Source organism: Mobula hypostoma, chromosome 18 (assembly GCF_963921235.1).
Source record: "Mobula hypostoma chromosome 18, sMobHyp1.1, whole genome shotgun sequence".
Taxonomy (NCBI): domain Eukaryota; kingdom Metazoa; phylum Chordata; class Chondrichthyes; order Myliobatiformes; family Myliobatidae; genus Mobula; species Mobula hypostoma.
In genome coordinates this window covers 46118337-46144638 of record NC_086114.1, presented here as the reverse complement: position 1 = coordinate 46144638, position 26302 = coordinate 46118337, and the positions used below count along the sequence as shown (strand labels likewise).

The window sequence follows — 26302 nt, the reverse complement described above, 5'->3', positions numbered from 1 at the left end:
GATTTCACAATTAAATAAACCACTGCAGCAGTAGGTAATATTGAAAATCTATTACCTCAAAGTACTTTATGCAAACTGTAAACACATGCATTTCAAAGCACCTAAGTTAAACTTTGCTTTTAGTTACCACAGCAAGAAGAAACGTGTATTTATACAAGAAAACACAATTTAAATGAACATATGGAAATCTATCCACTTTGTTGAGCACCTCCGCTCCATCAGTAAAAAGGACTTCCTGCTAGCCAACCATTTTAATTCCTACCCTGACACGTTGGTCCATGGCCTCCTCTTCTGTCACAAGGAGGCCACTCAGGTTGGAGGAGGAATACCTCATGTTCTGTCAAGATAGTCTTCAATCTGATGGCATGAACATCAATTTCCACAACCTCTGGTAATTATTCCCCCCACCTTTCCCCTTCTTCAATTCCCAATTCTGGCCTCTTACCTCTTCTCCTCACCTGCCCATCATTTCCCCCTTGCTGCCCTCCCTTTCTCCAATGGTCCCCTCTCCTATCAAGATTCCTTCTCCAACACTCATCTTTTCCACCTCACCTCCCAGCTTCTTACTTCATCCTCTCCCCCACACACCCGGCTTCACCCATCACCTTCTAGCTTGTTCTCCTTCCACCCCCTTACCTTTTGTTCTAGCATCATCCCCCCCCCACCTTTCCAGTGCTGATGAAGAGACCTTACCCGAAATGTCAACTGTTTATTCATTTCCATAGATGCTGTCTGACTGAGTTCCTCAAGCATTTTATGTGCATTGCTTTGAAAATCTGTCCTATTGGGTTGTGCAGAGAACATGAACTAGTGATTACAGGAATTCTATTTATAATTGATTTTGAATAACATTATACATAATTACCAAATTAATTTTACATTTTTTGTACTTAGATTTTGAAAATTCGTAAAGTGTATTTTTGGTTATATTCATATGCTTAGCTTCACACAAACTTTACTTACGTGTTGGCATGACAGCAAGTTTTTACTTGCACTAAATTATTTTTAAATTTACATCTGCAAATTAGAAAATTAAGTAACTGCTGACTGATAATCTTGCCAAATCCTTTGGTCACTAAGTAGGTAATTTTATATCACAGTTTTAGAATAGATAATAGCACCATGGTGATAACCTGAAGATGTCCCCAAGTTGTGTGTGTGTTGTTGGTGAGCCCAGAAAACACCTTACAACAGAACACCTGTATTTAAAGTTTACATTCATAACAATCCTGGAAAATTTAATTTATAGGTTGTGGAGATGTAAACAGTATCTAAAATGCTAAACAATTAATTTTAAAAGCATTGAGATGTGGCAGAATTTCACCTTCAAACATTATCAATAATGTGACATTCTGCAAAGATTACACAGAAAATACAAAGTTGAGGGAAGGAGGTATAGATGTGGGTCTAATAACATGGGCATTCTGAACAATGGGTTGTCAGAGCAAATATTAAAACATTCTCCCTTGGGAAGGGATTAAATATTCTAAAAATAAATATGATACTTCATTTAGAGTTTAAGATTTGGTATGTCAACAAAGACTAACAGATTTCTACAGCTATACCATGGATAGCATTCTGATTGGTTACATCACACCTGGTATGGTGGTTCTAAAGCACAGGATTGAAAGACACTGCAGAAAGTTGTAGACTCAGCCAACTCCATTAAGGACACAGCCTTCCCACCATCAAGAACATTTTCAAAAGGGAGTGCACCAAGAAGGCAGCACTAATCATTAAGGACCATCACCTTCTAGGACATGTCCTCTTCCCTTTACTACCATTGGGGAGGAGGTACAAGAGCCTAAAGATGCACACTCAAAATTTTAGTTTCTTGGTCTCTGCGATCAGATTTCTGTACAGTCCATGAACATTAAAGGAAAAGTCAGGTACATATGTTTTTTTGTAATTTACTAGTTACTTTTTAATGTCTTGCACTGTTAAGGCATCTGTTAGTGTTGCAAGACCATGGATCTGCGCCTGGAAAGTCTTCACTCTCCAGGGTGCAGGCCTGGGCAAGGTTGTATGGAAGACCAGCAGTTGCCCATGCTGCGAGTCTCCCCTCTCCATGACACCGATGTTGTCCAAGGGAAGGGCAAGGGCCAATACAGCTTGGCACTAGTGTCGTCGCAGAGCGCTGTATGGTTAAGTGCCTTGCTCAAGGACACAACACGCTGCCTCGACTGGAGCTCGAACTCACGACCTTCAGGTTGCTAGTCGAATGCCTTAAGCACTTGGCCACTTGCCCAGTGTACAGTATCTTGCACTGTACTGCCACCACAAAACAAGTAATTTGATGACATACAATATTTCAGTGATAAACCCAATTGAGACAATAAACTTAACCAGTCAACGGCCACGATGCAATATTTTCTACTATACGCTTCAATGCTCACTTTGTGCTGTACGAGTTCTGCAGAAAATAGGATTCCACTTGATCTGAATCACTAAATATATTGAAAGCCACATACACTGAAAGTCTGTTGACCATATCATTGTAAATGGCTAAGTTGGATTTCAATATTCCTGAGAAATTACACTACAAATATCACATGAAATTGTTGGTGTTTCTGTTTCCCCTCTTCTTTGGATGCATGTTTCCAGTATAATAAACAATTTGCAGCAAGTCACATGCCCCAACCCAACTCAAATGCACTGGTTGATACAAATCATTAAATACTCAGATAAAGTAAATACTAAATAGTGATGGACTGATATCAGAACCACTTGCAAAGAGCAAATATGATTCACGAGGGAATAAAAATCAGATAATAATGGTACAACTGAAGTCCAGCACAAAAAAACCCGGCAAAAACGCAGGCTTGGGTTGATTTAATATCATTCTTATGCTCTAGTACGGAAAGTTAAAAAAATAACCATGCGTTTGACTGGTGTTATGAAAGATAAGAAATATTTTGTCTGTTTTGAGAAAATTAAAAATTCCACACGACATGCTGGCTCTTGACGTGCTACCAGAGCTTGTGTTCCAGAGAACAGCCTGGGCCCGTGGCTGCAAGAATCAGGCAGTTACAATGAGCAGATGGTCAACACAATGGGGCCAAAAACACAGCTATTTTGTATGTAATTAGATCCTGCACATCAAAAAGAATTACAGAATTTGTAATTGGTTGCTTCTTGAGCTCTTGGAATGCCCATAAGCAATAATGCGGAGGGGATACGGCAGGGTGGGTTGGTTAAGCACATTCACCAAGTTCAAAGTTAAAATCTAGAAATGATTGTCATTTTATGGACCAAACCTCTTATTTATCCCTAGCCAGCAGTTTTGTAGGGAGCTACTGACAAAATCCTTCTTGTGGGTCAGCTCATCTTTCTGAACACACACAGATATGCAGAAGTCAGAGATAAAATGCAGGCAAGATGGCAGCACATCCAAACCTGCACTCAGATTTACCAAATCCAGGGATTGGCTGATTCAACTGCAATCAAGCACAACACAACACTCAAAATAAATATAGCAATGATCAAAAGAATTAAAATCAGTGAAGTGCCTTCGACCTAAGGCATCAACTCTTACACTTCTCACAGATGGGGCCTGACCTGCTGTGTTTTCCCAGAATTTTCTGTTTTCATTTTAGTATTAAATGTAATTTGCTTCAGAAGCCACTCACAAACATATCAAGTAGATGTTATAAGTCAAAAAGTCCCTTGTGCCAGTGGTAACTACATCCACTTAACTGCAGAATGACCTTGAAATGTAAACTAATATGGATCATTCAGAGGTGCTGAAAAAACTTTGCAGAAGCAGTGCCCCATATTGTAATTCTCAGTTATCCAAAGAATCAGACTACCTTTATGAAGAAAAGCTTGGACAAGAGCAGGCAAATGCTTTCCAGATCCACCAAATCATTGTCAAAAGAACATTTAAAATTCAAGAGATTCTGCAGATGCTAGAAATCTTGAGCCATGGACAAAATGCTGAAGAAGTCAAAAGTCAAGCAGCATCCATGGAACGGAATAAATACTTAATGTTTTGTGCCGAGACCCTTCATCAGGACTAGAAAACAAAGGGGCAGAAGCTAGAATAAGGTGGTGGGTGGGGAGGAGGAGGAGTACAAGCTGATAGGTGAAGCCAGATAGGGGGAAATGGAGGGAAGCATGAAGTGAGAAGCTGGGAGGTGATAGGTGAAAGAGGGAATCCAATAGGCAAGGACAGTGGATATGGAAGAAAGGGAAGGAGGAAGGGCACCTTAAGGAAGTGATGGGTGGGTGAGAAGAGAGGAACCAGAACGGGGAATGGAAAAAGAGGGGGGAGATAACTTATTTCTGTTATGACTAATATTAAAACATCAGTATTATGACTTCATATTTCATATGAGCTGCTTCTAATGCTTTCCCCATTCTTAAGTTTTATAAGTTGCAGTTCAGCCCAATACATGACCCTGTTGCTGCTTAGGATAAAATGAAAAATAAAATTCAATTCATGAGGGTCTGTGTGTACAAACAGTGGCTTTCAATGTAATTTACTGTACTTATCACGGTGAACAGAAGCAATACAAGGATCATTCATCAAGCTTAAAGTAAATTTATTATCAAAGAATGTACATGTCACCATACACTACCCTGAGATTAATTTTCCTGCAGGCATTCACAGTAGATACAAAGAAACACAACAGAATCAAAGAAGAATTGCAAAGATGAACAAATAACCAGTGTGCAAAAGACAAACTCTGCAAATACAAAAACAAATAATAGTAATAATAATTAAGTACTAAATGGACTCACTTGAAAAGCAAGTCCATTAGAATTGCGGGATCAGTCCAGTCAACTCACAAGGCCAGACTGTAAAGCTAAATTCTAAAAAGATAAATTGAGTGTTTGGCAAATTATTTCTGGGGGGGAGGGGAAGAGAGAAAAAAGTGCAGTGGACAAAAGTAACTGCACTGAACAAAGCCATTCCATGCTGTTACCTGTTGATGACATTTGTGAAGAAAGCAAACATTTCTTTAGCTTAGAACCAAAACAAATTCAAGACAAAGAATTTCTAATTGCACCCTTCCTCCACATCATAGTGGACAAATCCTGTATTGTCTATGACAAGTACTTCTTTTCATTCAGCATGGACAATGCTAGAGATTATTTAGGAATTAAATAGCCTGCATTACATGCAACAAATTAATAATTCACAAAGTAGTTGGCTGTATTATAGTTATCAGGTTAGCTATTTATGGACATATTCTCATGTTAACACTGCAAGTACAAACTGCACCAGTAATGATTTGCTCCAGCATGCAGCATGAAACCAAAAGTACATTTTAACTTCAAGTATGAAATTTGTGTTCCTATACATTGCACTGCTAATTGATCAGCGAGAGAGGTTGCTGCTGCAGAACAAGAGATGCTGTGCATAGTTTTAACACGAAAAAAAGCAAATTTCACAGCTAACTTTTCCTGCTTGCAACTCAGGCACAAGAAACAAAAGGCAACCAGCAAGCTGGAAAACCTACAGAATTCTAATGGCACTCTGATGAGCCACAGTTGTACATTAATGACCAATCCCACTCTCCCAATTCAGCAAGCTGAGAACTGAAGCTGTAGAAATTGCAGTCAATATACTTGAAATATACAACTAGGAAATCACAACGCAAAAATATTCTGATCATATTCGATGTTATCCTATTCAGCAATTATTTTAACTACATCTCTTTATTGAAGAAGCTACTGGAAAAAATATAGGTCAGCCACTTTGCAGAGAGAAAAGTAGAATTAAACAATAACTACTAACTTTTGCTTTCTTTAGGTGCTTTGCATGAACTGCTACGAATTGTCAATACATTTTGCCAAGATCAGCTGGAGAAAACAGTTAGTCCAGCTAGCACTGAATAACAGGCTACAGTTAAAAAAAAATCAATCATCTGATTGAGATGACATCATGATGTTAGAGCTTCACAGGGCTCCAAGCATCTCAGATTTAAATGCTAGCTTGACCTTAGTTAAAATATGCAATTTTGCATCTGAAAAAATATATGCAGTTATATGACAATTTACAACACCAAAATGTGAATGAATGCTCTATCAATGCCTTCTTCTGTTAAGACTGAAACCAAGCGAAGCTACCATTAAAATAAATCCCTGGTATAACCCAATATTTTTGTATCCTCAAATGCAATGTTAATTCTCAGTATATTTACATATTCCAATCTTGTATATTGTATATAATTAATCTGCACCCACATTGATAGTAATAACTTTCAAGGAATTTCAAGGAAATGCTTTATATTTCATAATTTATCACTTATCAGTCATCTGCTCTAAGCTAATGTGGCTTCTACCCATATTAATGTAAAATTTACTGAATTTACTCAACAGTGCTGTGATTTCCAATACAATAAATCCCCACAGTTCCAACCACTATACAGCACATTGTTGATTTGCAATAATGTTTACCTTCTAATTTATTTTAAATGAAATAAAACTACTGGGCCTCAACTACATTGCATAAAATTGATTGACATCTGTACTCGTGCACATCAACCATTAAATGCTGTGATTTTTTTTAAAATCTGATTTCAATCTCTCCTAGTGCGTATCGGTGATTCGAATCTGCGTTAATGCAAGGTTATCCTGGTCGTCCTATACAGCTTGCCGGCATTGCATAACGTCCTTTCCCTCAACAGGACTTCTGCACCTTCCCTGCAGTGCTGGTTGCTAGGCCGGTTGCTAGCCAGACCCAATCACGGGGCTCCACCTTACCGTAAAGCTGCTGCTTGTAGGTGTTTCGGGAGAGGCGGAAGCGAAAAAGAAACGCAGCCCCTGAGCTGTGCTATTTCATCCTAATCTTCCTTATTAACCCGGTCTCTTCTACCGCGGGCCGCCCCGCTACCTCACTCGGCGCCCGACTTGAACGGAGGCGTCTTTTCCAGCGGCGGCCCCTTTTCCGGCCGGCAACTCTCGCGAGAACAAAGGCACCTTCCCTGCTCCTCCCGCGAGATCTGCCAGCATCAGTACCAGTCACTCATCGGTCACCGTGGTAACCGCAGCCCTCTCCACCGGGATAATCACTTGGCCAGGTAGGAAGGCATCTCTGAACTCTAAGGAGGCTGTCGCACGTTGCCCATACCAGTCAAGCCAACAAGGAAACTTATAAAGTTGCCCCGTTTGAGAAATGTGCAGCTGGGGAAAAGTATGAGGCAAGTCAGGGTTACCATACCAACCAATATGCCCCTCTAAGCTACTCCCATTTAGCCATATCACTTTAAACCTTTCCCATCCATGTACCCACCCCTTGCCTCTTTAATTTTGTTATTGTATCTGCCTCAACCTCTTCTCTGACAGCTATATCCATATATTCAAGATTCAAAATAGTTTAACTTAATTTCCTGAACACAAGTGCAGACATCCCACCCTGCAAAAACTCATTTCAGGAAGGTAGCACCCCCCACCCCCGTCGACCTTCAAGGGTGTATGTAATACTTTGTTTAGTGATTTTGTCTAATCTGTAAACCAAGTTGGGTATAAGCCAAAAATGTGATATTAAAATATGTACATATTATAATGTTTATTCTATTACATTTTTAAGTAAGTCTACATGGAGTTTGGCCTCATCATGTAGGACATCAATAGCGTAGTTCCTTAGCAGCCAGCCAGCTAGTTTAAATAACGTTAGCTACGATAATGAACGAATGACACCTGCTAAACTCACCTCAATATGTCTTTTACATTTTAACCCACCATGGGCAATAGAAAAGTCACTGTTGCAAACAGTGCAGCGAGCAGCACTGTCATTATTTTTGAGGTCGACTGTAAAGCCCGCCCACAGAGAAAACTGAAAGGTCTACTTAGAAGGGGTCCCCAACATTTTTTGCAACGCAGACCGGTTTAATATTGACAATATTCTTGCGGACCGGTCGACCGGGGGCGGGGGTGTTAATCACGACCGGAATATAGGTGATGTCAATTGCATCATAACGTTTTGAGTAACATTTGGTTATTAAACACACAGCGCATACTTTCACCGTATGAACATGTAAAATCATTGTAACACACCAATATCGCTGAATCAGTGGGGAACCCTGGGCTTGTTTCCCTGCAACAAGACGGTGCCATCGAAGGGTGATGGGAGACAGCGATACTCGAAGGGGGTTCCTTATGTCCAGACTATTCTGCAATTTAGTTTTCATTGCAGAGATATGTTGGAAATGGAAGCAACGTTTTCAGTGCTTTCATGGCTATCTCAGAATATTTAGCCTTGACTTTGATCCAGAATGCCGGCAGAATTGTTATGTCAAACATACTTCTCAGCTCACCGTCATTTGCAAGCTCGAGGAGTTAATCTTCTTCCCATGTTGACATAGATGACGCGCGGGTAATGACCTCGCGTGCGTTCAAGCTCAACAGTGCGTGACAGGGAATGAGGAAAGGTGCAGCTGACTCGTATCGCCAAATCATATCGTTTCCTCGTAGCCCGGTGGTTGGGGACCACTCTTAGCACGAAGACAGACCAATCAGGATGTTTGCTCTCCCTCTCCCTCTCTTTCTCAAAAAAAATCTATTTGCGGGATATTGTTTATAATTTCCGGGCGTCAGGGAGCCACTACCGATATGCAGGAGACTCCCGGAACTTCCAGGAGAGGTGGGATGTCTGCAAGTGTAAAGCAGAACAGACTAATTGTTACTTCCAATCTGATGCAACACAAAAGAAGCATAAATGATAAAGAACACAATAACAATAAAACAAAATAAATATAAATAATAAGATAGATTGATTGTACGTCCACAAAGTTGACAGTAGGCTGTACATGAGGTAACTGACAGGAAATAATAAAGTAGTGGTGGAGTTAGTGGGTAGAGATGTTAAGCAGCCTTATTGCTTGGGGGAAGTAACAGTTTTTGAGTTTGGTAGTTTTGGTGTGGATGCTACACAGCCTAGTGGGAGTGAGACAAACAGTCCATCAGCAGGGTGGGTGGGATCCTTCATGATGTTACTGGTTCTTTTTTCAACACAATATATCTTTGATGGTGGGTAGACTGGTGCCAGTGATGCATTGGGTAGTTTTGGCTGCTCATTGTAGAGATTTCCTATCCGCTGCAGTGCAGTTTCCTTACCAAGCAGTGATGCAGCTTGTTAGGATGCTGTCTACTGCACATCTGCAGAATGCTGTGAGTATTTTATGGGAGGCAGGGTTTGAGGGTGGGCACAACATTGTGGGCCGAATGGCCTGTACTGTGCTGTACTATTCTATGTTCTATGTTCTATAGTTGAGTGAAGTCCAGCTCTCTTCAGCCTCCTCAAAAAAATAGAGATATCTGTGAGCTTACCTGATCGTGTAGGATGTGTTCTGGGACTATGAGATGTTTTGTGTGATGTGCACTCCCAGGAGTTTGAAACTGCTTGCAGTTTCCATTGGCTGTGTCACCGATATAAAGAGGGGTGTGAGTTGTGCGAGTTCTCTTGAAGTCAAAAACCACCTCCTTTATCTTGTTGACATTGTGGAAGAGGCTATTTGCCTGGCACCAGGTTTTGAGCTCTTCCATCTCCTCTCTGTAGGCTGTTTCATTGTTGTTGGTGATGACTCCCACCACTGTCATGTCATTGGCAAACAGTGATGTGATTGCTCAGGTGTTTGGCCATGCAGCCATGTGTGAGCAGCGTGTACAGCAATGGGCTCAGCACACAGTCCTGTGGGGACACCTGTGTTAAAGATGATGTGGAGGGAGGAGTGGTTGTACATCCGGACTATCTGAGGTATTCATTAGGAATGCACCACCCTCTGTATGGAGTTACCTCTCAGGTCCCTTCTCACATTAAACTTGTATCCTCCAGGTTTGAATTCCATTTTCCCAGGGGGATAAAAATCATGTGTGTATTCATTCTATTTAAACCTCTCATGATTTTATACACCTCAATAAATTCAAGTTCATGTTTATTGCTGTTCAACATGTGTATGGCCAAATGAAACAACATTTCTCTAGACCAAGGTGCAAAACACAGTACATATGACTCATGCACAACACATACAGTAATGTTACAGCAAGAAATTAACAAGTAATAACATATATTTCAGAAGACTGACATTTAGCATCAGTGCATTTACGACTCAAATTTAAAAAGTAAACACTATAACTGTTTTGGCACTTTATAAATGATGAAACCTGGGTGAAGGTAGTTTAGTCATCTTATGGCCTGGGGGAAGAAGCTGCTTCCCATCCTTTTCCTAATGCTACAGTGTGTGCTGCCTTTTGGTAATAAGTCAAAGAGATTGTGGGATGGATAGGAGGGATTCTTGACAATGCTAAGGGCCCCATGTATGCAGCACTCCTGATAAATATCTCAGATGGGCAGAAGAGAGACCCCAGTGTTTCCCTCTTTGTAGGGACTTGTGGTTGGATACCTTGCAATTCCTGTACCAGATGGTGATGCAGTGGATCAGGACATTAGGACACTCTCATTAGTGCTCCTGTAAAAATGGGTTAGAATGGTGTTGGGGGGGTGGAGCCTTGCTTGCCTCAATTTTCTCAGGAAGTGGAGATGCTGCTGTGCTTTCTTAACTGGTGTTGAGGGACCAGGTGAGATTGGCTGTTACATGCACTCCCAGATATTTGGTGCTCCAGCTCTCTCCATAGAGGAGCAATTAATGTACAGTGAGAGGAGTGAGTTAGCTTTCATCTCTTAAGTCCCCAATCATCTCTTTACTCTTGTCCACATTGAGACTCAAGTTGTTGCACTTGCACCACTTTACAAACTACTCTACCTCCTCTCTGTTTGCTGCCCCTCAGTCTTCTGCACACCAACCAAGTCCTGACTTGTCCAACCTCTCTCCATGACTCATCACACTCCACCAGGTGTGCTCTTTTGTGCAGGTACATAGAATGAAGGTGGTATGAAATGTGTAAATAAACTGCCTGCTGGGAAATGAACATACCTTTGACATTAAAGCAACACTGGACCAAGTGTGAGATGAAAGAGTTCATGTAGCTTAAGTCAGTGAGCATCCAGTATAAAACAGGTCAATAGCTAGATTCATTCCTTGCACAATCATTCCATCCTTAGGACTTCACCACAGAAAGTGCAGTGTCCTAGTCTTTAACTGCTTCATCACTGACTTTCCTTCCATTATAAAATTAAAATGTACAATGTTCAATTTCATTCACAACTTCATTCATGGCATAGAAGTGACAGGCAATGAACATCTATAGCAAGGAAGAATCTAATGACTCACCCTCAACATTAAATTTACTATTTCTAATTTCTCCACCATCTACATACTTTGACCAGAAACTTATTTACTAACCATATAAATAGCACAGCTGCAAGACCAAGCTAGATATGTGGCAGGTGACTCATGCCTTGACATTCCAAAGACATTCAGCCGCCTGTAAGGTAAAAGTTAGGAATGTGATGGGATATTTTCCTCTTACCTGGATGAATGCAAATCTACCAACTCTCAAGAAGCTCAGCACCACTCAAAACTAAAAAAGGCCATTTGATCAGCAGTCAGTTAGATTAGATTAGAGTATCAGGACACACAGTCCTCTTTCATTGTCATTTAATAATGCATGCATTAAGAAATGATACAATGATATCACAGAAACACATGACAAACTGACTGAAAAACTGACAAAAACCACATAATTATAACATATAGTTACAACAGTGCAAAGCAATACCGTAATTTGATAAAGACAGACCATGGGCACGGTAAAAAGTCTCAAAGTCTTTTGAAAGTCCCATCATCTCACGCAGACTGTGAACCTCCAGCGCCACAAACTTGCCGATGCAGCATCCTGGAAGCACCCGACCACAGTCCGACTCCGAGTCCGTCCGAAAAACTCCAAGCCTCCAACCAGCTCTCCGACACTGAGCACCGAGCACCATTTCTGCCAAGCACTTGGACCCCAGCCCCGGCAACGGGCAATTGGCAAAGCCGAGGATTTGGGGTCTTTCCCTCCGGAGATTCTCGATTGCACAGTAATCTGCAGCGAAGCGGGCATTTCAGAAGTTTCTTCAGATGTTCCTCCGTGCTTCTCACGGCTGTCTCCATCAAATCAGGATTGTGTACGGCCCCCTAGTTAACACATACGATATCATTCAGAACGGCTGCGTCGCGCTGCCATCTTCTCCTCCAGTTCACTACAATACAACTCCCTCACCAAAAACATGTGGTTGAACTGTGCACCTTAAACAAAATTCACTGCAGTTACTTGCCTTGGTTACTTTGACATCACCTCATAAACTCATGATCTGTCACCAAGAAAGATAAGGAGAACTTTAGTCCCCTGCAGTTTCTCTCCATTTCACACACTACCCCGAGTTGGAACTATAGCCCCAGTTCTTCATTGTCATTGCATCTAAATCCAGAAACTCCCTTTCAACAGAAGTATGGGAGCACCTTCTCCAGAAAGACTGTAGTGGTTCAAGAACATGGGTCATGAGTAATTAGGCCTGAATAATAAACGTTTTCCTCACCAGTGAGGTCCAGATCCTGAACAATGCATGAAACAAAGGAAGTAAATTACAGAAAGTCTTATATTTTATCAATATTTCTCAATTAGAAAAATATAAATGTTTTTCTTTCTTCTAAACGTTTCTGATCAACAGTAAAGGTAGAAAAGCCTCTTGACAGAATAACAGTCAAAGTCGAGTTTATTGTCATATGCAGCTGTACAAGTATGCACAGGGGCAATGAGAAACTTAGTTGCAGCAGCATCACAGACACATAGCATCTCATAAGTAGCATTTACAACAAAATCACAAATTAAACATATACACAAGTTTTACAAGAAAATTATAAAAGCCTATTTAGTGTAAATTGATCAATGTGGTCATATTGTTGCTAACTAATAACGATTAGGGGTTGTGCTGGTTTTTTGACGAACCAAATGGTTGAAGGAAATAGTCTAATGTGCACATTATTGGATCTCACAGTTTCCCTTCCATTGGTCCTTCACCATTTTCCCCTGGGCTTCGTCGACTCCTCACCCCACTCCAAGTCTACTCTGTCCTAGTGTCTACGATTCCACAGGGATCGCTCCCTACGCGACTCCCTTGTCCATTCATCCCCCCCATCCCTCCCCACTGATCTCCCTCCTGGCACCTATCTGTGTAAGCGGAACAAGTGCTACACATGCCCTTACACTTCCTCCCTTACCACCATTCAGGGCCCCAAACAGTCCTTCCAGGTGAGGCAACACCTCACCTGTGAGTTGACTGGGGTGATATACTGCGTCCGGTGCTCCCGATGTGGCCTTTTATATATTGGCGAGACCCGACGCAGACTGGGAGACCGCTTTGCTGAACACCTACGCTCTGTCCGCCAGAGAAAGCAGGATCTCCCAGTGGCCACACATTTTGATTCCACATCCCATTCCCATTCTGACATGTCTAACCACGGCCTCCTCTACTGTAAAGATGAAGCCACACTCAGGTTGGAGGAACAACACCTTATATTCCGTCTGGGTAGCCTCCAACCTGATGGCATGAACATTGACTTCTCTAACTTCCGCTAGGCCCCACCTCTCCCTCGTACCCCATATGTTACTCATTTTTATGCACACATTCTTTCTCTCACTCTCCTTTTTCTCCCTCTGTCCCTCTGAATATACCCCTTGCCCATCCTCTGGGTCCCCCCCCCCTTGTCTTTCTTCCCGGACCTCCTGTCCCATGATCCTCTCGTATCCCTTTTGCCTATCACCTGTCCAGCTCTTGGCTCGATCCCTCCCCATCCTGTCTTCTCCTATCATTTTGGATCTCCCCCTCCCCCTCCAACCTTCAAATCCCTTACTCACTCTTCCTTCAGTTAGTCCTGACGCAGGGTCTCGGCCTGAAACGTCGACTGCACCTCTTCCTAGAGATGCTGCCTGGCCTGCTGCGTTCACCAGCAACTTTTTTGTGTGTTGCTTGAATTTCCAGCATCTGCAGAATTCCTTTTGTTTCCATCAGTTGTGGAATCAGTTCAGTGTTGTGGTGCATGAAGTTATCCATGCTGGTTCAGGAGCCTGACAGTTGAAGGGCAATGACTGTCCCTGGTGATGTGGGACCCAAGGCTCCTTTACCCCTGCTCAATGGCAGTTGTGCGAACAACATGTTGAGGTCTTAGCTGTTTCCCTCTCCAAAACAGTTGAGTCTTACCAAACTAGCCAACAAGAAACCCAACTGGACCCAACATCGACAACTTACATCACCCCACACCTGAGTTTTGCCAGATGGATAAGTTTCTCCTTTCTGCCTTAATGTCTTCAGGCAATAGTCAATGTCAATTGTCCTTAATATCCTAAGAAGAAAATGTGAAATCATTTTAGCATTTCTCCAATCAAATGGTCAATGCCATTTGTGGCCATTATAAGCCACCTCAGAGTATAGGTTAAAGACCAAGATCAATTAAAAGCCCAGAGACTTCCACAGTGATCTGCTAAACATTGAACTCTCTGTTGAAGTTGGAGCTATTCCCAACTTTTGTTTCACCTAGATCTGACAAAGGAACTTTGACCTGAAATGTAAACTTTGGTTCTTTTTCAGCAGACGCTGTTTCATTTATATTTTTATTTCAAATTTCCAGCATCTGAATTTTATTTGATTTTCAAAAGCAGATCATTTTAATATCAGAATATGTGGATGTAGTTACAAACCATAATCACAAGGTGGAGGGGATGAGCCATAATCTAAACTAAATGACTTAAAAGTTACAGAAAATTTATCACTATCTATACCCTGATCTGTATGCTGAAGGATGAAATTGTGGGACAGAAGTATCCAAGTTTGTTCAGCAAGTCCCAACATAGTATCAAAGCCCCATACAATGCAGTTTGGTCACATGTACATACAGACTAGAACATGCCTCATAAAGAAAACTGTTGAAGTATGCCATAATTATACCCTCAACTCGCCCATCTTTCAAAGGATATCAGCATTTCAAAGAAAAATATTAAGTCTTAAGGATCATTCAAATACAATGAATTACCTAACACTGGTTCTGGAGAATGTAAATACCATGGAGTCTCGTGAGTTGTATTTCATATAGAATCCAACTGCAGGTTGAGTCAGGAGAACACTAATACATTCAGTACTTGCACATTTAGGAGACTCATATTCAGGATAAGTGTAAGTAGCTCACAAAACTTGCTCTATTTCTTAGCAAAGTTGGGTCCATGAATTCTCTAAAGTTGTATTGCCACACTTTCCTACCCATTTCTCCTGAAGCTACTGAGGTACCATTTTACAGGTATTAGAAACTCACTCACCCTACCTCACAGTAGTGACAAACCTAAATGAATGATTATGAGTAGGTTCCCTCCCCAGAGTGCATAGGACACATATAAGACACAAAAGCAAATGTGACCACACCCTAAAGCAATAACTAAATACTGTCTAGTTGGATCATATATGTCAGTGTTTCCCTACATTTTTTTAGCCCAATGCCCCCCTAAAGCACTTTCATATTTGCCAACGCCCCCCAAAATACTTGCCTACACCTCTTTTCAGCACAATATACTTTCTATCACTCCCATAGTGTAAAAACATGTCTATCATATGCTAATGTAGTGACTATGCCCCACTTGACTCCCGTTCATCTAGGGTAAACTGTCATTGACGCCGCCAACTCTGTAATCGCGTTGGTGTGGATACTGTGTGATTGCACCCAGGTACAAGCCTGCGACATAAAATATCAGATGGTACACAATAGGCAGGTAAATGATTACACTTTATAATTCATTCTCGGTGATGGGTTAGTAGAAACAAATAAAATAAAGGCGCCAAATCAATAAATTTTATCAGTTCTGTGCACAAATAATTCATTGGAGCTCACAAAATTTGGTATCCATTGCTCCCCTCGATCTCCTTCGAACTCTCAGCTGGGATCACTCCTGGTGATCTACCAGAGCGCTCAATTCACATCCGACCTCTTCTCTTCTCCTCCACCAAAAGCCCGCATTTCTCCCTTGGTTCCTGCACATACAGATAGAATAACATGACTTCCATTGGCTAGCAAATGAATACAATCCCCGTTATCACTAATTTTAACCCAAACATGCTGCTACAGTGAACCCCTTACTCATCAGTTAACAGTACAGAGAAGCCATTTGTCAGCCTTAACAATTAACATTACAATGAGTATTACTGAGAACCCTACATTCTCCCCCCACCGAATTTAGTCATGCCCTCATGACGTTCAATTTGCCGTTCCTTCCTGCAAAACACAAAGCCCAATCCAAGTGCGGAAAGCAGTGACATAGCTCCCCAAAACAGTGGAGACCACACCCTGTTCCCCAGGTGCTACATAGGCCAACCTCTCTGGGGGGGGTTTCTACTTCTCTGAGACCTGCGTACCCCCTCTTCTAACTCTTCCACCTCAGACACTACAGGGGTCCCTTGGGAGCAACGTGGCGAACCCTCCCGCGAGTTGTCACTCAAGCCCCTCTGCACCCCGGAACCATCTGGCTCTCATTCAGGCCCCACATCCTCTCCTTCAGCGCCCTGCGGTACCACTAACTGCCCATCACTAACCCCCTTTAGCCCGTCTAACCCAGTGGGGGAAGGGCCAGGAGTCTCTTCCTCCATCACGGGGGCATCAGCGAACGGCAGCGGGTACCAATCGTCCAAATCATCATCATCTGAATCAGTATCACCTGCGGGGGGGGCCCAGGCCTGTCTGTTCTGGGGTGGGCTTTTCTGTCGCTCTGCGGGTACGCAAAGTCCTTGTACTAGGTGCAGCCGCCGCGTCAGGTTCCCGCTCTACCTGTACATCTTGCCCCATGGGCAACAGGTGATTCTGATGGAGAATCTTGACAGGCCCCTTTCCATCCTCGGGCCGCGCCTGGAAGACTGGTAAGTTTGGCATCTGACTCTCCACCACATAGGGCATGGCTGCCCAGTGATCAGCTAACTTGTGCTTTCCGGGTAATCCCAGATTCCCTATGAGGACTCGGTCTCCTGGCTGGAGTTGAGAGAACTTTACTTTCTGGTCATACCTCCTCTTATTTCCCCGATTCTGCCTGGTGGCTGCCTCGCCAGCCAACTCATAAGCCCTTTTCAGCTCTTTGCTCATATCAGACACATACTTCAAGTAAAGCTTCAGCGATACCTCACCCGCATCAGTCCCAAAACAGAGGTCAATGGGCAACCTTGCCTCACGCCCAAACATAAGATAATAGGGCGAGTATCCAGTAGCTTCGTTGCGTGTACAATTGTAACAATGAACCAGATGCCCAATATGTCGACTACATCTGTTCTTTTTGCTGATCTCCAGAGTCCCGAGCATGTCTAGCAGCATCCGATTAAACCTCTCCGGCTGGGGATCGCCCTGCGGATGATAGAGCGTGGTCCTCAATTTCTCAATCCCCAGCATGCCCATTAATTCATAGATGAGCTTACTCTCAAAGTCCCGTCCCTGGTCACTATGTATCCGCCAAGGAAGGCCATAATACACAAAGTACTTCTCCCATAGCACTTTCGCCACTGTAGTCGCCCTCTTATCCTTGGTAGGATAAGCTTGAGCATACCTGGTGTAGTGTTCCGTGATGACTAAGACATTCGCTGTGTTGCTGGCATCGGGTTCTATGGCCAGGTAATCCATACACACCAGGTCCAAAGGCCCCGCACTCTGCAGGTGTGACAAAGGAGCAGCCTGCTCAGGCAGCGTCTTTTGGCGTATGCAACAAATGCAAGACTTGCAGTACTCTATGACCTCCGTCCTCATTTGGGGCCAGTAAAACCGGTCCTTGAGCAATCCATAGGTCTTTTCCACCCCCAGATGTCCAGAGTCATCATGGAGTGACTTCAACACAACCTTCCAATACTTCTCAGGCAGGACCAGCTTCCAACACCAAGGTCAGTCCGGGGGGTGATATTACCTGGTATAAAATTTGGTTCTTCAACCTCAACTGAAGCCATTCTGTCAGTAACAGAGACACTGAAACGTGTTTTGCCTTCTCCCCCTCTTCAACTGCGTGCCAGACAGGGCCAATGCCCGGGTCATCTCGCTGAGCAGTGGCCATTTCCCCAAGGCTTAACTCCGGCAGCTGCATGGTCTTCAGAGCAGTCAGGGCACAGTAAACTAGCGGTAGGGCATCATCAGAACCCCCCAATGGGTCCACTGCGTGATCTGGCCTCTCCTTTTTCTCGGCCTGCACGGTGATAGCAAACTGACACATGGCCTTCACCCCGGATGCAGGAACACCCTCCCACTCCTCGTCCCTCTCCAGTTCCTCGTGCCTCTGTCGGGACAGAGCATCCGCATCGACATTCCAGCTCCCTGGCCGATACTTCAGGCTAAAATCATGTACAGACAAGGCTGCCAGCCACCAATAGCCTGTACCATCCAGTTTCGCCAAGGTCAGGATGTAGGTGAGCGGGTTGTTGTCTGTCCTCACCTTAAACTTGGCCCCGTAGAGATAGTCACTCAGCTTATCCGCCACCGCCCATTTCAACGCTAGGAACTCCAACTTGTGGGTGGGATAGTTTCTCTCCAAGGGCGACAAACTCTGGCTGACAAATGCTACTGCCTTCAGCCCGGAGCCCTGATCCTGATATAGGATGGCCCTTAATCCCTCACGGCTGGCATCGGTGTGTAGCACATAGGGCAGTTGGGGGTCCGAGAAAGCCAGCACTGGAGCCTGAGTTAGCATCTCTTTCAGCAACTGAAAAGTCTCCTCACAGTTGTCATCCCACCTCTGTCCGAAGGGCTGTGACGGGTTCAGATATTCTCCAACCTCCTGTCCTGTCCTCCCTTTCCCTTGCTGTCCTAGGGGAGGGTAGCCATGCAGAAGATGGTTCAAGGGGTGACTCACCTTGGCGTAGCCCTTCACGAATCTCCGATAGTATCCACAGAACCCCAAGAACGAGCGCAGAGCACTCACAGTCTGGGCCTCAGCCAAGTGGTCACTGCTTCTATATTAGCCGGGTCAGTCACTCCTCCAATCTGCAAAATTATGCGTCCAACATAGCTAGCAGACATCTGGCAGAACTGACATTTGTCCAAGGAAAGTTTTAATCCTTCATCCTTCAGTCAGTTCAGCACCTTCGTTAACCTCGCTTCGTGTTCTTCCAAGGTGAATCCAAATACTGTCAGGTATTGATACTATCAGGTGTACGATCAGATGCAGGTACCGGGGCTTAGGTGTTTTAAAAGGAATAGGATGGGAGGATAGCATTATTGGTCAGGGATAGTATCACGGCTCTAGAAAGGGAGGACGCTGCAGAGGGAGTGTCCACTGAGTCGGTGTGGGTGGAAGTCAGAAATAGAAAGGGATCAATCACTGTGCTGGGAGTAGTCTATAGGCCCCCAAATAGCCCTCGGGACACCGAGGAGCAGATAAGCAGGCAGATTTTAGAATGGTGCAGGAAATACAGTGTTGTAGTTATGGGCGACTGGCACCTCCTGACTGCAAGGGGGATAGATGGGGCTGAATTTGTCAGGTGTGTTCAAGAAGGATTCCTGACACAGTATGTGGACTGGCCGACGAGAGGAGAAACCATACTGGATCTAGTTCTGGGTAATGAACCTGGTCAGGTGGCGGAGCTCTTGGTGGGGGAGCATTTTGGTGAGAGTGACCACAACTCCCTTAGCTTCAGCATAGCTATGGAAAAAGATAAAAACAGACAAAATAGGAAAGTACTTAACTGGGGAAGGGCTAACTATGAAGGGATGAGGCAGGAACTAGCAAGAGTGAATTGGAAACAGATGTTCAAGGATGAAAGCACAGAAGTAATGTGGAGGAAGTTTAGGGACCACTTGTGCTGGGTTCAGGATAGGTTTGTCCCACTGAGACAAGGAAAAAATGGTAGGAAAAGGGAACCGTGGCTGACGAAACACGTGAGGCAACTCGTCAAGAGGAAGAAGGAAGCATATGTTAGATATAAGAAGCAGGAAGCATGAGGGGCTCATGAGAAATATAGGGTAGCCAGGAAGGAGCTTAAGAAAGGATTTAGGAGAGCTCGAAGGGGGCATGAGGAGGCCTTGGCATGTAGGATTAAGGAGAACCCCAAGGCGTTCTATGTGTATGTGAAGAACAGAAGGATGACAAGAATGAAGGTGGGGCCGCTAAAGAATAAAGAAGGCCACATGTGCCTGGAGGCAGAAGAGGTTGGGGAGGTCCTAAATGAATACTTTGCTTCAGTATTCACAAGTGAAAAGGACCTTGATCAGGGTGAGGTGGAAATAGAACAGGCCTGTGTGCTGGACAATGTGGAGATTAAGGAAGAAGAAGTGTTGGATCTTCTTAAAAACATCGAGATTGATAAGTCCCCAGGGCCGGACGTGATATACCCCAGTTGCTGTGGGAAGTGAGAGTAGAGATTGGTGGAGCAGTAGCTATGATCTTTGAATCCCCTTTGGCTGCAGGGGAGGTGCCGGAGGATTGGAGAATGGCAAATGTAGTTCCCTTGTTTAAAAAAGGTAATAGGGAGAATCCTAGGAACTATAGACTGGTGAGTTTTATGTCGGTGGTCTGCGAACTATTGGAAAGGATTCTTAAGAATAGAATCTACGAGCACTTAGAGAAGTACAGTCTACTCAAGGATAGTCAACATGGCTTTGTGAAGGGAAGGTCGTGCCTCACAAGCCTAATTGAGTTTCTTGAAGAGGTAACAAAAGAAATTGATGAGGGTAGGGCAGTAGATGTGGTCTACGTGGATTTTAGCAAGGCATTTGACAAGATCCCCCACGAGAGACTCATCCAGAAAGTCTTGAGGCATGGCATCAGTGGAACCTTGCCTGTTTGGATAAAAATTAGCTTAAAGGAAGAAAGCAGAGGGTAGTAGTGGAAGAAAAGTATTCTGTCTGGAGGTCAGTGACTAGTGGAGTGCCGCAAAGATCTGTCCTGGGACCCCTGCTCGTTTGTGATTTTTATAAATGACCTAGATGAAGAGGTGGAAGGATGGGTGAGTAAGTTTGCAGACGACATGAAGATTGGAGGAGTTGTGGATGGACCTGTAGGTTGTCGAAGGTTACAAGAGGATATAGACAGGATGCAGAGTTGGGCAGAAAAGTGGCAGATGGAGTTCAATCCGGATATGTATGAGGTGATGCATTTTGGAAGGACAAACCAGAAGGCTGAGTACAGGGTTAATGGTCGGTTACTTGAGAGTATGGATGAACAGAGGGACCTTGGGGTTCAAATCCATACATCCCTCAAGGTCTCTGCACAGGTTGATAGGATAGTTAAGGCCTATGGGATGCTAGGCTTCATTAATAGGTGGATTGAGTTCAAGAGTAGAGAGGTCATGTTGCAACTCTACAAATCTCTGGTGAGACCACACTTAGAGTATTGTGTTCAGTTCTGGTCACCTCATTATAGGAAGGATGTGGAAACTATGGAGAGGGTGCAGAGGAGATTTACCAGGATGTTGCCTGGATTGGAAAACAAGTCTTATGAGGCAAGCTTAGCAGAGCTGGTACTTTTCTCTTTAGAGTTTAGAAGGATGAGAGGGTACTTGATAGAGGTCTACAAGATTATGAGAGGAATAGATAGGGTGGATAGTCAGTACCTGTTTCCCAGGGCATGAATGGAAAACACCAGAGGGCATATGTACAAAGTTAAGGGAGGGAAGTTTAAGGGAGACATCAGGGGCAAGTTTTTTATGCAGAGGGTTGTGAGTGCCTGGAATAACTTGCCAGGGATGGTGGTGGAGGCTAAAACATTAGGGGTATTTAAGAGCCTCCTGGACAGGCACATGGATGAAAGGAAAATAGAGGGTTACGGGGTAGTGTGGGTTTAGTACTTTTTTTTAAGGAATATGTGGGTCGGCACAACATCGGGGGCCAAAGGGCCTGTACTGTGCTGTAGTATTCTAGTGTCAGGTCATCCAAGTATACCAGCACTTCGAGCAAGTTCATATCCCCCACTGTTTTCTCCATGACCCTCTGAAAGATGGCAGGGGCTCCTGATATGCCCTGAGGCATCTTTTCGATCTGGAAAAATCCCAGACGGCATATGAATGCCGTCTTCTCTTTATCGGCCTCACTCATCGGGATCTGGCAATATCCACTCCTCAGGTCCAGTACGCTGAACCACTTCGCCCCACTTAGACAGGCCAGCGCGTCTTCAATCCTTTGGGACCGTATACTGGTCAGGGACGGTGTGCCTGTTCAGGGTCCTGTAATCTTGACACATACGAATCTTTCCATTTTTTTCCAGGGCCACTACTATTGGGGACGCATAAGGGCTTTGGGACTCCTTTGGGCTTCTCTCAACTTACACAAGTGCTGCCGCACGTCTTCCACGTTGGCAGGGGCCAGTCAGCGCGACCTCTCTTGAAACGGGGTGTCCTTAATCACCCGGATGGTGTGGCAAGTGTTCCTGGAACAACCCACATCAAACTCGTCAAGGGAGAAAACATCTTTCAGCGTCAGCATCTTCTCCACCAGCCTCTGCTTCCAACACTCCGGCACAGGTGAGGCCCCAAAGTTAAAAGCCTCAGCAGTCAACTTATCCCTGTTTTCCAATAGCTCTTCCCCAGCGAGCCTCACTGAGGCACCATGCATCACTGTTACCAGGTTCAAATGTGCCAAGGGCATACTTCGTTTAAAGGTGACCTCCCTTTCCGTAGTGTTCCTGACGATCACCACCATCCTGTGTGCCTGTAGCACCCAGCACTCCAGCCTGAAATCTCAATTCCCCCTCGAGATCTTCCGGGGCATCCACTAAAAGGGCTTCACCCTGGGGAATCTGGGGTCCCCATCATTCTCGCTACTTCCCCGGGTTGTACCACCCTGGGCTTCGACTGGGCACACCACACCATTCCTCTTTTAAGTTCCATGTCCAGCCCAGTGCAGCGACACACTTCCTTAAAAGCAGCTTGAAACACTGGGTGCACCGACAGGGTCTCCAAAAAGTCCTCATCTGCCTGCTCCTTGCAGGCCCCCAGGAGCCTCTGTACAATAGGGGTGTTGGTCCCCACCAGAATGGACACACCCCCCAGTCTCAACTGGGTCCAGGCAAACCAGCACCAAGGCCTCATGAGCTGCAGACACTCCCACCTCAGCCTCCGAGAACTCCAGCTTCACTGACAAATAACCGTCGTACGGTAATCACCAGAGCTGATACCCCAAATTTCCAGTGCACTAAAGGTTGTCAAGGGTAAATGCTGCAAATACTGATCGTAGAATGAACGGTACAGTAACGTGACCTGCGAGCCAGTGTCGAGTATGGCTTTTGTATATATTCCCTCTATCCGAATCGACACGCTGGATCGGGGTCCCACCAATCCTTCTGGGATAGGGTCTTTGCCTCCCGGGGGTCCCGTGGTACATTGCTGGGAACGCGCTTTCCCAGAGACTCCAGGCCTTTCCCTCACTGGGTCTTCTCTAAGTTTCCCGACCCCTCTCCCTGCTGGGACACCCATGGACTCGCGCTCTGAGGGGCCCCCTGCCGTTTACATTCCTGCCTGAAGGGTCCCTCTTCCCCACAGTTATAATACACATCTCGCCTCGCACAAGCCGTTGTGCAGTCTGTCCCTTCAGGGAAGGGCCCTCTCTGCTAGTCCCTTCACATGGAGGAACCTCTCCTGCGGTGACCCCCTTTACTACTTCCCGAGTGAAGCTGGCCCCAGTCACTTCACCACAAGGGGCTTCTACTGATGACTGCACCGTACTCATGGAGCCCTCTTACGACTCCCATGCGTCCTCCTCCTCCCTCACCTCTCTGAGCAACTGAACGATGGGCGGGCGGGGGGGGCGCGTTCTACGGGACTTCCGGAGACCCATAGCAATTATGTCATTCTTCTGTGTGCGCTTGGCTACCTGGTCTATCCTTATCCGATTCACCTCAGTCCCCAAAATGACCCCCTGGCACCTCAAACAATTTAGCCATCGCTCTATCTGGAAAAGATACTCAGAAAGCTTTTTCCCTTTCTCCTGACACAGGTTCTGAGGCCCCCCTAAAAGCTCCACGTGCTCCCCGTCAGACTGAAAGCGTCCTCTAACATGAGAAAAATGATTCTGCTTTAAATTTTTATTTGTCTTTAAACTTATTTACACAGTACCTGTGCACTGTACAGCAGCTTTGATATCAATGTGATTCTTGGGTTGATGGTTTTTAGCAAGAGTTAAAATATCTGGTTCAAGTTGTGACAGAAAAGCCTTAAGTCCCCACACATAACATGTCCAAGTAGTTTCTGTTTTTCTGAGTATGTGGTTCACTGCACTGAAACCTTTTTCAACAAGGTAGGAGAGTATAGCCACATACCACAAAAGCCGACAGTTTTGAAAAGTATTTTTGCTTCTTCATCATTCTGAATTTTGATATTTTTTCTTCCAAGCTCTCTTCCTGTTCTTTCACCTTGCAAATGAAAGGGTTAATTACCCAGAGTGGGCGCCGACCATGTCTCCTGGCCAAGCTGCCTGGGGCGGTATGGAATTGGTAGCATGAATGACAACGGGCAACGACTGCTCGAGCTTTGCATGCTCCATGAATTGTGTGTCACCAACACCTACTTCCAGACCAAAGCTCAGCACAAAGTGTCTTGGCGGCATCCCCGCTCCAAACACTGGCACCAGCTAGACCTGATAATCACAAGACGCCGTCACCTGAGAAACATGCTCATGACTCGCTCCTTTCAGAGTGCCGACTGTGACATGGATCACTCTCTGGTTTGCTGCAAGATCAGACTTCGGCCGAGAAGATGCACTGCGCCAAGCCTCCAGGCAAGCAGCGCATCGTTGCCAGTAAGACAAAGCTGCAGAGTTCATCAAGTCACTGGAGGATGCTCTCCTTGCAGACCCACCAGAAGGAGATGCTCAGCAGAGGTGGGACTCTCTCAAGGACACTATCCACAGCATTGCACTCAAGGTCTTCTGGAAGAAACGGGGCAAGACACAGGACTGGTTTGAAGCGAGCTCAAGTAAGCCTACCACTGTCATCGAGGTGAAGCGTGTTGCACTACTAGACCACAAACGCCACCCCACCCAGGCAACACTGCAAGCGCTAAGGACCGCAAGAAGCAAGGCCCAGGAAACAGCCAGACGCTGTGCAAATGACTACTGGCTACAACTATGTGAATGCATTTAGTCATCATTTGACACAGGCAACATCCGTGGAGTGTACGAGGGGATCAAGAAAGCCACCGGGCCAACCCAGAGTGAGACAGCACCATTGAAAACCATAACAGGCGAGACCATCAATGACAAAGGCAAGCAGATGGAGAGATGGGTGGAGCATTACTCAGAACTCTTCTCCAGAGAAAACAGCATCTCCGACAGCATGCTAGGCGCCATGGAATGCCTGCCTGTCATGGAGGAACTTGATGCACTGCCGACTGCTGAAGGGCTGAATAAAGTCATCGACAGCCTGCCCACTGGGAAGGCACCAGGATTGGATGGCATTCCGCCAGAGGCCATCAAATGCGCAAAGGGCATCCTGCTAAACCACCTGCACGAACTACTGTGCCAGTGCTGGATAGAGGGAGCAGTGCCGCAAGACATGAGAGACTGCAATATTGTCACCATATATAAGAACAAAGGGGACAGAAGCGACTGTAACAGCTACAGGGGAATCTCCTTGCTGAGCATCGTTGGGAAGGTCTTCGCCCGCGTGGTCCTGAACAGACTGCAGAAAATAGCCGAAAGGGTATATCCCGAGTCTCAGTGCGGTTTCAGGTCAGAACGCTTCACAATCGACATGATCTTCTCCCTTCGACAGCTACACGAGAAATGCAGAGAGCAAAGGCAACCACTCTGCGTTGCTTCCATTGACCTTACGAAGGCCTTCGACCTTATGAGCACAGATGGCCTGTTCAAATCCTCACTAGGATTTGTTGTCCCCTGAGGCTCCTCAGGATAGTTCAGTCATTCCACACAGACATGAAGGGTGTCGTTCAGTTCGACGACTCTTCTTCAGAGGCCTTCAACATCCGCAGTGGTGTGAAGCAAGGCTGTGTACTTGCCCTCACCCTGTTTGGCATCTTTTTCGCAGTCATGCTGAAGCACGCCTTTGGAACATCAACAGATGGTGTCTACCTCCACACCAGATCGGACGGGAGGCTGTTCAGTCTGTCCCGGCTGAGGGCAAAAACCAAGAATAGTGAAGTACTCATCAGGGACATATTGCTTGCAGATGATGCGGCACTGGCAACACACTCTGAAGGGCAACTGCAACACCTCATGGACAGCTTCTCAAGAGCCTGCCAGGACTTCAGCTTGACCATCAGCCTGAAGACGACCAACGTATTGGGCCAAGGCATTGAGCACCCCCTAGCCATTAACATCAACAACTATGAGCTGGAGGTAGTTCACGAGTTTACATACCCTGGCTCCACCATCACGGACAGCCTCCCCCTAGACCCCGAGATCAACAGACGGATTGGACGAGCAGCCTCAACATTCGCCAGGCTGACAAAGAGAGCCTGGGAGAA

The 26302-nt window shown here is 45.0% G+C and overlaps 1 protein-coding gene across 2 annotated transcripts in view; it reads right to left on the bottom strand.

Annotated features, from left to right (window-relative positions):
• The window catches only part of LOC134358518 (secretory carrier-associated membrane protein 5), a 69652-nt gene extending 62759 nt beyond the window's left edge, over positions 1-6893 (bottom strand). For both annotated transcript variants that reach the window (XM_063070824.1, XM_063070825.1), the window contains exon 1: positions 6712-6893. The gene's annotated coding sequence lies outside the window, so the exon portion shown is untranslated. The remainder of the gene's footprint in view (positions 1-6711) is intronic.
• Between the last annotated feature and the right edge of the window lie 19409 nt (positions 6894-26302).